This window comes from Ambystoma mexicanum, chromosome 4q (assembly GCF_040938575.1).
Source record: "Ambystoma mexicanum isolate Mex_15411 chromosome 4q, UKY_AmexF1_1, whole genome shotgun sequence".
Taxonomy (NCBI): Eukaryota; Metazoa; Chordata; class Amphibia; order Caudata; family Ambystomatidae; genus Ambystoma; species Ambystoma mexicanum.
Window position 1 is genome coordinate 503,849,914 of NC_090928.1, and position 15,114 is coordinate 503,865,027.

Genomic DNA, 15,114 nt, shown 5'->3' on the forward strand with positions numbered 1-15,114 from the left:
TAAATCTTTTAATTTGCAAAACTAACCTACTTCTTGGCTCAGTGAGGCCAGGGGGATTCAAAGAGAGGGGCGTTATACAAGGGTTTATCATCCAGATCTATGAACTTGTCATAAAAATATATAAATAAGGGCTTCCCTTGGGCATCCCAGACTAGGCATTGACTCAGTTGGAGTGCTGAATTGAAGTCGCCTAACAGATAGGTACAAACAATAGTGACTGTGGCTGTGCCCCGACTACTGCCTGTGATCAATAGGGAATGGAGTTAAAGTTGGCATTGCCATCAGGAACCGGCTATGTGGTAAAGTTTTTTTTAAATCGGATAGGTTTGACTGGGAAAAGAAATTCTGCTTGTGAGTACAACCCAAAGTGCTGGACAGGAGTGCAGCAAACATTTGCGATGAGCATCAGCAAGCACCTCAAAGCATGGTTTTGCAAATCTGTCATTTTTTTTTCTAAAGTTTCAAAATGTAGGCACAAAAAATGGTGACACAACTTTGGTGTCTGGGCAATGGAACTGTCCCTGAGCAAGGACAAATGTGTACTCTGATTTGCTTATTGGCACGTTCAGCATAGCTGAAGCCCTAGGTTTGAATGGCACAAAATATTCTGTTTACGGCTACAGCCTGAACTGGATTACAACAAACCTGCGTGAGAAGCATCAGCAAGGACCTGAAAGCATGCTTTTGCAAAACTGTTTTGTGTTTTATTTTTCAAAAGTGTCAAAATGTAAGTACAAAAAATTGTGACATAACTTTGGTGCATTGTCAGTGGGCCTCGCTCTCAGCAGGGATGAATGCCTATTGTGATTTACTTTTTGGGGCATGCAGCATGGCGGAAGCCATAGGTTTAAATGGGAAATCTGCTCACGGCTACAGCCTAAAGTGTTGGACAGGTTTGCAGAAAAAGTGCATGAGGAGCATCACCAAGGACGGGAAGCATTTGTTTGCAAAACTGTCCTGTGTTTTACTTTTTTGGAAGTGTCAAAAAGTGTCAAAAAGTAGGTACAAAAATTAGTGATATAAGTTTGGTGCCTGGGCAGTGGGCCTGACCCTTGGCAAGGAGAAATGTCTATTCTGATTTGCCTATTCGGGTCCTGCAGCATGGCTGAAGCCCATTCTCCATGGATTGTGGAGACTGGCCATGGCTGCAAGCCATGAGCACTGGCTATTGGTCACATTATGATGGTATAGTGGACACTGAACTAGGACGCAGGGTAGCTGCAGTGGATAACGGGGATGGTTTGGTGGGGCTGGGGTCATGGTCGAACATGGCTAGTCTTAGCAGTGCATGGTGGTGGCATGAGTTATGGTTGCTTACCTTACCATAACTGGTGAATGTCAAGGAGTTTTTTGGTTTTACTTGTAACCATAACATCCTTTAAACAAAGTTTCTTAACTGAATTTAATAGGTTTTTATTAGGGCAACATAACCATAACCTCCCTTTAACAAAGTTTTTTCACTGAATTTCATAGGTTTTCATTAGGGCAACGTAACCATTATGTCACTTTAACAAAGTCTTTTAACTGAATTCCATAGCTTTTTATTAGTGCAACTTAACCATAACGTTCCTTTAACAAAGTTTGTTCACTGAATTTCATGGGTTTTTACCAGTGCACCCTAATTTGTTACAACTTCCTAATATGATACTCACCCCCAATATAGCAGCATATTCGGCTGATCTAGGAAGTTCCAACTAAAAACGGTGCCATTCCCAACCTCCTAGCAACAGTTTTAACAATTCTATCAACTTTCTACAACCTTTTACACAGGTTTTTGATTCCTCAATGTCCGTGAATGTCTGACGTCATCGCAGACTTTTCGGACAGTGTCACATGATCACATGTGCGTGTGCTGTGATGACGTTTTGGCAAACGCATCCACTCTTGGCAAACGGGTCCGTGCTTCGCTAACAGTTCCAAACTGCATTTTCAACCAATCTAAGAAGTTTCAAGCTGAAAATGTACCATTGCACAGCTCCTAAACCTATTCTTACTGATTTCCCATCTGCAATCCAGGAGAGAGAACATGTTTGGAAAAGTATTACCACAACTGCTATTTGACTTCAAAAATGGCATCAGCCATGGCCATCCCTCCTCCCCAGGAGCCACCACCACCAGCTGGAAGGCCGAGACAATACAAAAAGCGCAATGATGAAGAGAAGAATCAAGAGGACCAGAAAGATGAGAAAGAAGAGATGTCTACCTCCAGCACCCAGAGAGAATCATGGGTGTGGCGGTTCTTTACCCCCATTGGGGGTATACCGAAAGCTCAGGCTATCAAGCTGAAAAGCACTGAGTGCAACGTTGTACTCAGTCACAGACAACCTGGGCAGTACTCCTACGGGGCCACCACCATGCAACATCATAACAAATTCAACAACTGGTATTCTCTGAAAAAGGCTGTTCCTTTCTCAGGAAGTAGTATGGTGTCTTCCTCTACCGCATACTACCCCCACACAGGCTGCTCCTATAGGGAAGAAGATCCCACCAGCTACCTTGCCAGCCAAAAAGAGGCTGTTGATCCATATATTTCCAAGAGAACAGTACTCTGTATATACTGCAACACACCACTCTGCAGGGGGGAGCAGTTTCAAAAGAGCATTCGCGGCTGTAATCAAACAGCATGAGAAACAATGCCCCTAACCTTAGTTTGAATGCACACCCAACATGTTCCCCTGTTCACCTGCCCCTCCGTATATGAGGTTGGTCCCTCATTTGCCTCCCCCACCTTACTTCATTGCCTCTCCTGCAATAAGAAATAAAAAACACCAACAAATTTTACTTTTGGTGTTACCTTTCACAATTAAAAAATAGAGCTAAAAATAATCTTATAGATTCCATCGACTTTACTTTTTTCAATAAAGTAGTTAGACTCAATAAGATTCGCCATCATTTCATTAGCATTTTGCACTATGCTAATGGGAATAATGTATAGTTTTACAGTAAACAAAAAGAAAAAAGGACAGAAACAATTTTCTGTCACAAATACTTTTCTCTAGCATACAACAACGACCATAATGACCATAACTCTTACACAATTCCCGTTACCAAGGTGTCTTGACCTCTTACTCATATTCCCAGGTGCCTTGATCTCTTATACATTCCCTCATTTCCCAGGTCTCTTGACCTCATAAACAATTCCCTGCTTCCTAAGTGACTTGACCTCTTAACAGTGCCCATTTCCCCCGGTTTCTTGTCATTTTATCCAGTTGCCCCTTTCCGTGCGGTTTCCCCATGTGTTCTGCCCTTGTCCCCTTAACGTTTCCCCGGAGTGACTTGTGCTCTTTCCACTCGCTTGCTTCCCCTACTGGTAGTTTTGCTTTCTTCCCCAGGGCTGTTGTGCTCTTACATGCTTTCCTTGCTTCCCCAGGTCTCTGGACCACTTACCCAATCCTTGGGTTCCTTAGTTTCTTGACATCTTCCCGCCTCCCTTGGTTTCCCCTGTTCCCTCCCTTTCCTCATCTGCTTTGATTCCGACCTCTATGTCCTCTACGTCCTCCCTCAGCTGGCGTGCCCTTTTTCAGTGCCTTTGGACCCCTGTACCTTCCCCAACCTAACTTGTTTCACAGCACACTTATACCTTGTTGCTTGCTAGTCCAGACTGAAATGTGATTATTAGCTTGTGTCAGATCTACACAGAATTGTGATTATTAGTTTGCATCACATCTAGATAGAAATTTGAATGTTCGCTTGCGTCACATCTACATAGAATTCTGATTATTAGCTTGCGTCAAACCTATATGGAATTGTGAATATTGGCTTACGTCAAATCTAGACAGTTTGTTTGTGTCACTTATACACCGAATTGTGATTATTAACTTGCTTCACATCTAGACAGAAATGTTAATGTTCGCTTGCATCACCCCTAGACAGAAATGACCATGTTAGCTTGCGTCTCATCTACACAGAATTGTGAATATTAGCTTACATCACATCTTGAAAGGAATCTGAAAATGAAACATCATCACATCTAGACAGGAATTTGAATATTAGCTTGCGACACATTTGGACGGAATTGTGATTATTAGCTTGCGTCACATTTAGACAGAAATTTGAATGTTAGCTTGCGTCACATCTAGACAGAAATTTGAATGTTAGCTTGTGTCACACCGAGATGGAATTGTGAATATTAGCTTATGTCACATCTAGATACCAATGTGAAAATCAAACGTCACCACATCTAGACAGGAATGTGAATATTAGCTTGTGTCAGATCTGGACGGAATTGTAGATATCATTATGCATCCCGTCTAAATAGTAATGTCTATAACCAACCCTACTAATAAATAAACTCATCCCTCTGCATACACCTCTCAAACCCTGCACTAAACTCAACAATACCTCTAAAGCGCAACAAACCACATGCACTTCATTAACGCAAAACAACAAAACAAACCGCACATAGCCTCGCACAACAGCACAGGAAGGATACCAACCAAAAAATACACCTAAGCTCAGCGAATGGTGTAAACGGTACTGAAACGGTTAACAGTACATCACAGCTCTCTTGCTCTTTCTCAACTATGTACTTCTAACTTACCCTACCCTCTTGCCTTTCAGATCCACCAGAGCACCAGGGGACCATTCCTGTGGTGATAGTGTACGGTGTACATATCCTTTAACATTAACGTTAACATAATTAATGGACCTTTATAACGATTCACAGTCTCTGCAGTCCCATTTCCAGGCAAGATAAAATTAAAACACCCAGATAGCATGTGCTTACCATTGCACAAGACAACCCTTCTACCCTTTTCACTTTTATGTTCGGTACAGTCACACATCCATCCAGCAATTACTTCCAAAAACTCTACATGTAACCCTATCAACATATTAAACTTCCACACACCAACTGTCACTTGATAATGTTCTACTTATATTTTGCATCTGAACTTCCTTTACTTATATAAAAACATTGTGCACAGTATTACTATAAATGCACATATGCATTGTGCAGTAAGAGAAAAGTATTACTGTAAGGGGGAGTGCGGATAGGCAAGTGCTGATGGGAGCCCGGGAAGGATGAGCCAAAGGGTGCCGATGTGGGAGGTGTAAGGAACTCATGGTGGCAACAGAAAAACAGACATAAATGGTCACATTTCAAGGGTGTTTATTAAATTGTAAATTCAGGATGGAAAAATGCATGAACTAAACCTAAATCTAAGATATGGGAGAGCGTCAACCATCAAATGAAAAATAAGGCGGTCCTTGTGGCGTTGTGTCAAAATAAAAAGGCCTTTACTAAAAAATAAACTATTGCTAATTCCTTACAGTTAATTATAGAAAGAGTGTGGGATAGGGATTTCAATGAAGGAAAAATGTTCACAAATAATAAATCAGAATGTTATTGCCAGGGGTCTCCATTTCCCACGTTTTCAGCACGGGACAATGTGGGTTTCCTGAGCACAGCACACACTCGAGCTTTCTCAGCATGAGTCAACAGTTCTCTTACAGCTATCAGGTTCTTCGATGGTTAAGTCTCTTTTCACTATAAAAAGTCTCTTGCCTTCGATGGCCTGATGCTTTCAACAAACAAACACAAAGGTTCTTTTCCACAAATACTTTTACGTGATGGCTTCACTCCTGGGTCCCCCTCTTCTGGGCAGAATCCTCACAAATCGTATTCAATCATTCAAAATAAACAGTTCCTTTCTCAATGAACTTTGGGTGATGACTTTCCGACCCTGGATCTCCCTCTTTCAGGTTTGGACACCTTTTCCTACTTCCACCCTCCCTCCTTCGGGTTCACAAATGGCTTTCCTTTCAGGTTCTCCCTCTGCTGGTCTTAGACCCAAATGTCAAGACGGACACTCCCTTTCCCCTGGTCTTACAATGCTCTTGCACTCAAACAAAACTAAATGTCTCTTCAAACAGTTCCTTCAGGCTTTGCCCCATTTCCACCTTTCAACTCACTGTAGACATCCCTCCGCTGGATTCACTCTTGTCAACACACCGTGCATAGAATTTAAGACTCTTACACTCTTGAGTATTAATGTCTTTTTAAACAATTCACTGATGGCTTCCCTCCACCGGGTTTACTCCTGTCGACACAGTGTTCATGGGACTTTAGATTTCCTCCCCTCTTGTTAGCATCCTTCCACCGGGTTCACTCTTGCCAATTTTACAAAACACAGTTCATGACTGATTTCACCATGCAGGATACATTTTCCTTCTTCACAATCATCTGTCGGTCAAAGACTTTTGACGGTACAGAGTATTTTACAAGACCCCTGTATGGCCACCCTCTTCGCCTCTTCCCAAGACTGTTTGGTTATGGTGGTCTCTACCTTTGGGTAATCACCCTGAATTTTCTGCCTGAGCACCCACATGGTGCCAGATGCCTCTGTTGCAGGCTTTTTCCCCACTTTCTCAATAGTTTTTCATTGTTTGTTCAATGTTCATTTAGCCACTTGCTACTTTTGTTCAACACAGTTTGGTTTCTTTCTCAGCTTTCCCCTCGACTCACCAGCTGTGATGAACTGCTTTGCTTTCTTGTCTGTAGAGTAATACCAGGACCATTGGGACATACATCTCTCCCCAGATTGGCCATCAGCAGAGGAGGTGCACGGATACCATTTTCAGCTGCTGCAACACATGTTGGCTATTGTTCAAGTCTTACGATTCCTTCTCTTGAGGCTTCACTGGCCTCAGTCGATAAGGGCCAGGTCACTTCTCCCCTTGGTATCCTCTCAACTTGCGTTATCTTTCGCCTCCTCTTGAACTGCCTTGCTGAGTTAGCTCCCACGTTGTGCGGTCTGCCCTGCTCGTAGTGTGCTCTGGTGTTCCACGTTTTATCCCTGTGAGGAAAGCAAAGGTCCATCAGGTGTGTGTGATTTGGGTTATTTGCCTGACTCTGCCTGAGCCTCTGCCGGGTTTCCGATCCCATAGCCAAGGGGGACACTTCCCTTCCGCTGGTCCTACAATGCTCTTGCACACAAACAAAACTAATATGTCTCTTCAAACAGTTTAGGCTTCACCCCGTTTCCACCTTTCAACTCACTGTGGATGTCCTTCTGCCGGGTTCACTCTTGTCAACACACTTTGCATAGAACTTTAGACTCATACACACACAAGTCTTAATGTCTTTTCAAACAATTCACTGTGGACTTCCCTCCGCCAGGTTTACTCCTGTCGACACAGTGTTCATGGGACTTTAGATTTCGTCCCGTCCTGTTAGGATCCCTCCGCCGGGTTCACTCTTGCCAATTTTACTAAACACTTTTCATTACTGATTTCACCATGCAGGATTCATTTTCCTTCTTCATGATCATCTGTCGGTCAAAGACTTTCGATGGTACAGAGGATTTTACGAGACGCATGTATGACGACTTTGACCCATCTTCGCCTCTTCCCAAGGCCTTCTGTTGATGGCAGTCTCTACCTTCAGGTACTCACCAAGAGTTGCATGTGTAAGCACCCATATGGTGCTGGACGCTTCTATTGCAGGCTTTTTCCCCAACTTTCTCAATAGTTTTCGATTGTTTGTTCAAAGTTCATTTAGCCACTTGCTACTTTTGTTCAACACAGTTTGGTTTCTTTACCGGCTTTCCCCTCGACTCACCGGTTGTGATTAACGACTATGCTTTTTTGTCTTTAGAGTCAAGGCTGTAACCATTGGGCCATGTGTCTCTCCCCGGCTTGGCCGTCAGCGGAGGAGGCACCTGGGCACCGTTTACATCTGCTGCAACACGCATTGGCTATTGTTTGCAGGCTTACATTTCCTTCTCTTGAAGCTTGATGGGTCTCTGTTGATAAGGGCCAGGTCACTTCTACCCTTGGCATCCTCTCGACTTGCACGTCATTCGCCTTCCCTTGAACTGCCGTGCTGTGTTTGCTCCACGTTGTGCAGTCTGCCTTGCTCGTAGTGTGCTCTTGTGTTCCATGTTTTATCCATGTGGGGAAAGCAAAGGTCGGTTAGGTGTGTTTGATTTGGGTCAATTGCCTGACTCTGTCTGACTCTTGGGGTGGGACATGTCAGGTTAACAGTTTTAACATTAGTCAATTTTTTATCATAGTGCCCAAAAGTGTTTATATTGTAAAAGGTGGGGATGACTTGAGGAATGATATCCTTCATCCTGGGGATGTTGGTCAACTCAGGAGGGTGAGATTGACAGGGTTCGTGAAACCCACGAAAATGACCAGAGTTTTTATCATGATTTGGACAGGAGGAAGTGTGGGAATGGTAGTGTTCTGTCTGAGCAGATTGAGAGTGCAGGAAATGGAAGGAGAATGGCTGGTAATATTTCGGTAGAAATCTGGGAGTTGTGGTTCTCAAGAGTAACATGGTTTGGGCTCCAGGGTGATTTGCCCGATTTGTACGGGTGATGGAACTTCAGTAAGGGATATTTATTGGAAGGAAGAGAGGTAGATGTACCATAACCAATGAAAACCTCTATGACTTTGTCCCCCTCACTTTCTACTTTGGTATTATTCTGTGTCTCACCTTGGATATTCTCCCAAGCATAACCCTCGGCTCCAATACCCCGGTGATCTTCCCTCGCTCATCCACCCCCAGGGTTGGGGCTGAAGAGTCACAGTGTGGGGTGCACATTCACCGGGCAGTGGGCCCACAATGGCACTGATGAAGGGGGAGGTACTGGTTTTAACTAGGTATAGAGCCACAAACCTGTGAAGTTAATGAGGCACCAGGCCAACACTGTCAGTGGCAGTGGGATCAGTTGGCAGAGAAAGAGGAAGACAAAAGCAAAGTTTTGAAAAGTTTCCAGAACTTAAGGAAGTCTGACTCAAAGTCTAAAAGGGGCAGAGACATTGTTCGAAAGAAAGGTACCATCTAAACTGAGAGATCTACATCCCCCTCTCTGTTTGGAGAACTGTTTCACAGGCAGACAATTAGAGTTAAAAAGCACAAGGCTTTAGGAGGGAAGAATTTAGGGACAGAGAGTTGGAAATAGCGTGGTCCCAGGCCCCAGTAAACCAGAAAACCTTGTGGATGAAGCAAAGAGTAGTCAGTTTCATCCTTACAGGCAACAGAAACAACTGTAGAAACGTTAGGGCTGCTGAGATACAATCCACAGCCATCAGGTCAAGCATAACTCTTGCAGTCCTATTCTGAATTAGCTAAAGGGGTTGTATGAAACAAAGCGGAAGGTAGAAGACCAGGGCCCTCAAAACATTCAGCTTCTGAGGGATTGTAAGAAACATAGAATTCCTATAACAAGGTTAAGGTTAAGCTCAAAATGGCTCTTCTTCATAAGGTCCAACATGTGAGGAGTCAAGGAAAGAGAGGAGTTAAAAATAACCACAACGTTTTTGGCCTCACAGGATGGTGGGGATAGAGAGCCCAAGGACAGTGGACAGAAAGTAGGAAGGAAACAGGGGATAGGTGTGTCAATAAGAAAAATCTCCATATTATTGGCATCCACACAAAGATTGTTAGCTACACACCATGCCTGGATGGCAGTCAGACAATCAGGGGTCAGAGAGACAGATAAAAAATAGTAGAGGGAAGTTTCAAGCAAGGGTGGGTGTATATGAGGGTAACATAAAATGTTTTACATGAGAAGCTAGACAAAGGGGATACTAAGTAAACCCTCCAACACCCTATTTTAAGATAGTGTGTGCTGAGTCTAGAAAGTTACAAGTGTAAGTAAAGTCAATTTCACTTTAGTGCTCTGGGAATCAGTAGTATATCCCACAGAAGATATTTAAACCTTGGGGAAAACTGAAAGACTTCCCTGTGTCACTGCACTGAAGGTTCTGTGTGACACAATGTAAAAGATGATGCCTATGGAGTTTGTCAGACTCCACAACCAAAAGAAACAAAGGGCACACAATTACATTAAAATACATGAGAGAGTGGGAAAGGGGGTCTAACTCTCTCCAAGTAAAAAAAAAATCAAGTCCTCAAAAATTGAGCAACGCTGCTGGGGGTCTCTAAAGTAGAGGGAATTAGCACATTTCTGAGAATTCTCCCTAACGCTTTCAGATAAACATGTTCTGCTCCAGATGATGTCTGTGCTCTGCAAGTGAAGTTCAGGAGCAGTGTGGATGAACAATTGAGGAATGTGTCTACCCTTTTTGAGTACCACATGACAACTGCTAAGCTGCTTTTTCTGAGCACAAGGGTTTTAGCATATCGCTTATTTGGATTAGCACTTTAATGCATGGACAAATAACACATCTTTGATGGGTACAGAATGAAAAGGTAAACTAGTCATGTTTTTTTCCCAGGCACTTCTGTCACCACATCATTCTCTTCAAATATCTGACTGTGTCCTTAGAAAAAGAGGGGGAGTTGAAAGAAGACGTGAAGGTGGGTGAGCAGGAAAAAGATCATCTAGTATCGGAATTCAGCTCAAACAGGTGTCCTTTCAGTGTTTTCTGAACTTCCCATAATCAGGATCAAACAGCAGATGGAGTATCTTTAATAGTGCAACAATGTATCATCACAACGTACTTTGTATGGCGAGAAGAGAGCAAGTTGTATAATTTCAACCACTGATACATTTCCAGCTAGCAGCATTTGGCAAAGTAGGGGGTCCTTGGCCATGAGTAGATTTGTGGGCAATGTGAGGGCATCTTGGAGGAAGACACAGACAACAGATTCAACGTTGAAAACAAACACTTGCATTAACTTAAACGTCAGGATGGGAAAATGCCTGCCTTGCCCTATACTATGGTGGGATTTCCCTACCAAACCAAAACTACGGAAAGTCAAAGTCCACAAGTTCAATTTAGGAATCTGTCAGTGTCCACAACCTATACTTGCCCTCACAATTTATTTTATACAATGTGTGGGGATGTCAGCAACAACCAAAATAGTGTACAGCATAAAGTTCAGAGCTTGGTCAAGCTCGCAGTTCGTAGTTCCCTTCCCAGTATAAAGTGGTTCTAACAAAAGTCTTAGGATTGCCTTGAGTTCCAAATCAATATAGAATTGACCAATACCCAGGGTTCCCTTCCCCAAGTTCCAGACCACAGTTCAATACAGAAGATATCCTGAGGCTCTGTCCTCAAGACAACAAGTAATTCCAATTTTAGGGATTCCTTCCCCAAGATATAATTTCAGTGAGGTTTTAATTTGTATTATGTTCTGTGCCACACTTGTACCCTCTGCATATAGTTGGTCTTTACACCACAAAATGTTTTAGTTGGAAATTGCAGTTCAGTTAAATTCACCTTTTAAAGTTCATTCTCCATATTTCCATTCACTTTGGGTTGAAATATACATTGGATTCACTGGCCTTGTGAAAGTTGTATTCACTTCTGAGTTAATCAAACATTGGTTTCTTTGAGGTAAAAATTGTTCTGTAGAAATAATATATGTGGACTTTGCTTACGATGTAAATTTCATTCACTCTAAGAATTGTTGCACAGTGGGCCTCATCACGAGTTGGGTAGTTTCCCAGCGGTATTCCTGCTGGGATACCACCCACGGTAATAGCGCTTTGGCCAATGAGTCTGCCGCTGTTAGTGCCAGATCACAGGTTTGGCGGAACAGGAATTCCCCATTCCCCATTAAGCCCATTCGAGAATTCCAAATTCCCCATTGGGCCCAATGGGGAATTTTTGGCGTGAATAACGTCAGTGGTATTACCACACGGTAATTGCACCAAAAATCAGCAAATTCATGGCTGATTTACCCCCAGCACAGAGCTGGGGGTAAATCCTGCCAAATCGTGATTTGGCCGACCCTTAAATGCGGCGGTAATAGCGTTACTGCCGCATTTAAGGGTGACCGCCAAACTCCTGATGACCCCAAGTGTATTTATTTATGTGGAAAAGCTTCATTTCTTTTAGCATCCTCATAACTAATGTTTTTTGTTCAGTGCAGAAATAAAAAATGAGCAGATATATTGTTTGAACGTTGGTTTTCCATTCAGAATTCAATAATGCTTAAAGGTTTGCACATATGTAAATCTGTTATTGTTTACAAGTAGCATTGTTGTAATGTATCATTGCAGTTTCCTTTTAAATATACACAGTTTGCAGAGACTTTTGAAAATGTGCTTTCACCTGCATGCGGCCACTCTGTAACAAAGTTTTCACTCTAATTTCAGAATTAACAAGTCTTATTGTTTGCTGATTTGCAAGGATTTGATTCAGAGATGCTCGAAAACATGTGTCACCATTCAAGTGACCACTCCGATACAAAATATCCTTGTGCCTAGCATCGAACACTTGCATACAGGAATTCTGATTGCTTAGAAACTCACTGGTTGTTTCGTTGCAACTTCCTGCAGTGCAGATCTTCCAGCCTTCTGGTCTTTGCTCCAGGGCTCCACCTCATGCACCTCAGGCACTCCTGGGTCGGCCTCTGGCCCCAGGAGAACGAGCACCTCAAGCAATACAAAAAGGGGCAGCCTTCAGGCATGGAGATGGATTTTGGAACCATAAATGTGGAAACCGATAGCCAATAAGAATCTTGTTTAGTGGGCGGTGGGTGGTAGCATAATGATTTTGAAGAGGCTTGATCACGTGTCTAGACATTCTAGGTCAATTAATCATGAATGACTGAGATGCACAGGCCATGAGAGTAATGCCTGACTGAAGACCCTCAATACCAGATTTGGAAAGTATGCTCTGTAGGTACAAGCCTGGGATTCAGATTTGCTGTTATTACCAACATTCCCACAAATCGGAGAGGTTACACTAAGCCAACCAGATAACAGCCCCAGATAGCCTGACTGGGGACAATATGTAAAGCATTGAGTGGTCCCGTCCTTTGGGAACCCTAGGTACACAAGGAACACATCAGAAAGGTCCTAATCACCAAACTCTATGGATTAAAATGTGTGAAGGAAAACTCAAATCATAGGTTAACCAAGAAGTGGCTATTTTTAAATTAACTGGGGAAACCTGCCTCACAGCTACACTTGGGGCATTTAGTCTTACCGTTATACGGATCTAAGTGATCCGACCGCGGCTGATTTTGCCTCGGCCAAAAAGTTTGCATGAGAAAGGTGCGAACTACCAAAGGTTTGCACCTTTCTCATGCAAACACACGTGCATACCCACACCCCACCCACACCCTCAACACACCCATGACAAACCCCCACCCACACCCTCAACACACCCACGCCCCCAACTAAAACAAACCCCACTTATCTTCTTCTTCACACTGGGTCCCTGCAGCGCCAGTTCCCTTTCACTTCCATGAGCGGGAACCAGAGCCGCAGGGTCCTTTTCCTTTCTTATTTTTTCATTTTCTTTTTTGACGGAAGACTGCAGGGGTGTCCCCCGCAACCCCTGCTTACTATACTATAAAGTATAGTGAGCGTGGGGGAAGTCGGGGACACCCCTGCAGATCCTGTTTCTTTTTTTTACAATGCTACCACCAAAGGATTGAACCTTTATTCGAATCTTTGGTGGTAGCATTTTTAGATCTAATGGTTCATGCAAACCATTAGATTCGGTAAAAAAGTACAAAGCCCCGTTATACATACTGAAATGAGCTGTATTTTTTATACTTCCATAGTTTTATGTGCTACAGTCATAAACATTACACTTCTGGGTGATAAGAGCAAAGTGTGAGGGGGACAGGTTGATAGGAAGGCAGTGAGCTGCAAGGGGGTGAGCCTGGCTATGTTCACAGTTACACCAACAGTCACATTCCTGACGTCCGGTAATGCCATAGCCTGCAAAAATAAAGATTTATATGTTAACAAAAGTGTTCAAGTAGTTGTAATTGTCATCAGCAATCCACATCTCGTACAATTATCTAGAGTGGAGAATGGCTTTATACCCACATGGCTCATTTTGCCAAATAAGGGACCGATTGAAATTAGTTAATTCCTAATGAAGAATGACTGGGAAGCTGTACCTTGTGGAAATGCCTCACAGAACAGGTAGGTTTTGAACAGTTTTTCTGAAATGTAGATGGTCTTCTTGGATTCTCCGATTTTCTGGAAAGCAGTTCCGTATCACGGTCCCTATATGTGCTATTTCTCTTCCTCGAGTCAGAGCTTTAGTAGGTGTGGCCAAACAGAGCCGATCCAGGGACCTATTGGGGCTTTATCTTACAATCAATGCTTTCAGGTTCAAGGAAAAGGTGCACCACATAGTTTTATGATGATGCAGACGATTGTGAAGGTCATTTTGGGTTCAATTGTCAGTAAGGAAAGTGATATAAGCTCCAAGGTTTAATGGTCCTGGTTTGTAAACCCAAGTACCAGGCATGATTCCCAACTCTGTAACAGTTGGTGTTTCCTAAAGGTTTTTTGCAGAGCCCTGCATACACATTATTGCAGCTGCCAACATGGCTTGACACAATTCTCCTGACAATTGCGACTCTGTGGCAGTAGTCTAAGAGTGGGATGCTCTTTTTAAGCAAGCCAAAATGGTAGGAGTATGTTTTGATAATGCATTAAATTTGATTTGTGATAGAATGAAAGGATTGTCTAACATTCATCCCACCTATATTCTACTGGGATTGCAGAGCTATCCATGGTATCTCACCAGAGGATGCAACGGTTGTCTTGGGCTAGCCAAGTTGCATGGTAAGATCTCAGACTTGTCTCCATTTAAACAATAATCACAATTGGCTGCACTGTGATGTCTATCATCAGCCACATGGTCCAGAATACATATGATGTGTATGTTGTACACGTAGAACTGAAACGGTGTAGAGAAGGACTTGGTCTGGGTGCACAAAGGCAATGAACAGCCCAGGTCCGAACCCCTGAAGGGCCCCTTGTATTTTTGAAAACTGGCCCATGATTCTGAAGAAAGGAGAAGATTCACAACGAAAAAATGCCGTAACTGTCCATATGGTGATGGTAGCAAGGGAGTAGGAGGTAATGGTCTATTGTGTCAAATGGTGCAGATGAATTGAGGTGGATCAGATGTACTATATAGTTGCTATAAGTGACCAGCATGATAGGCAATCTCTTCACGGTGCTGATAATTTAGCCTTTTACCGTTTAGGTGCTGCATTATCAGGTGAGTGCTGCCATACACATTGTGATGCAAATGTTAATTAGCCTCACAGGGTAGTGGTTTGTCTCTGTGCTGCAGGGCTTGATGGATTTTACTATCTGGATGAGCATTTCTTACTTGATTAAGAAAAGGAGGATATAGCACTGATTTCCTTGACATTTTGGGCTTGCTTGGGTGGTGGTGTTGAGATGTGAAATATGACCAGTGCAGGCATTA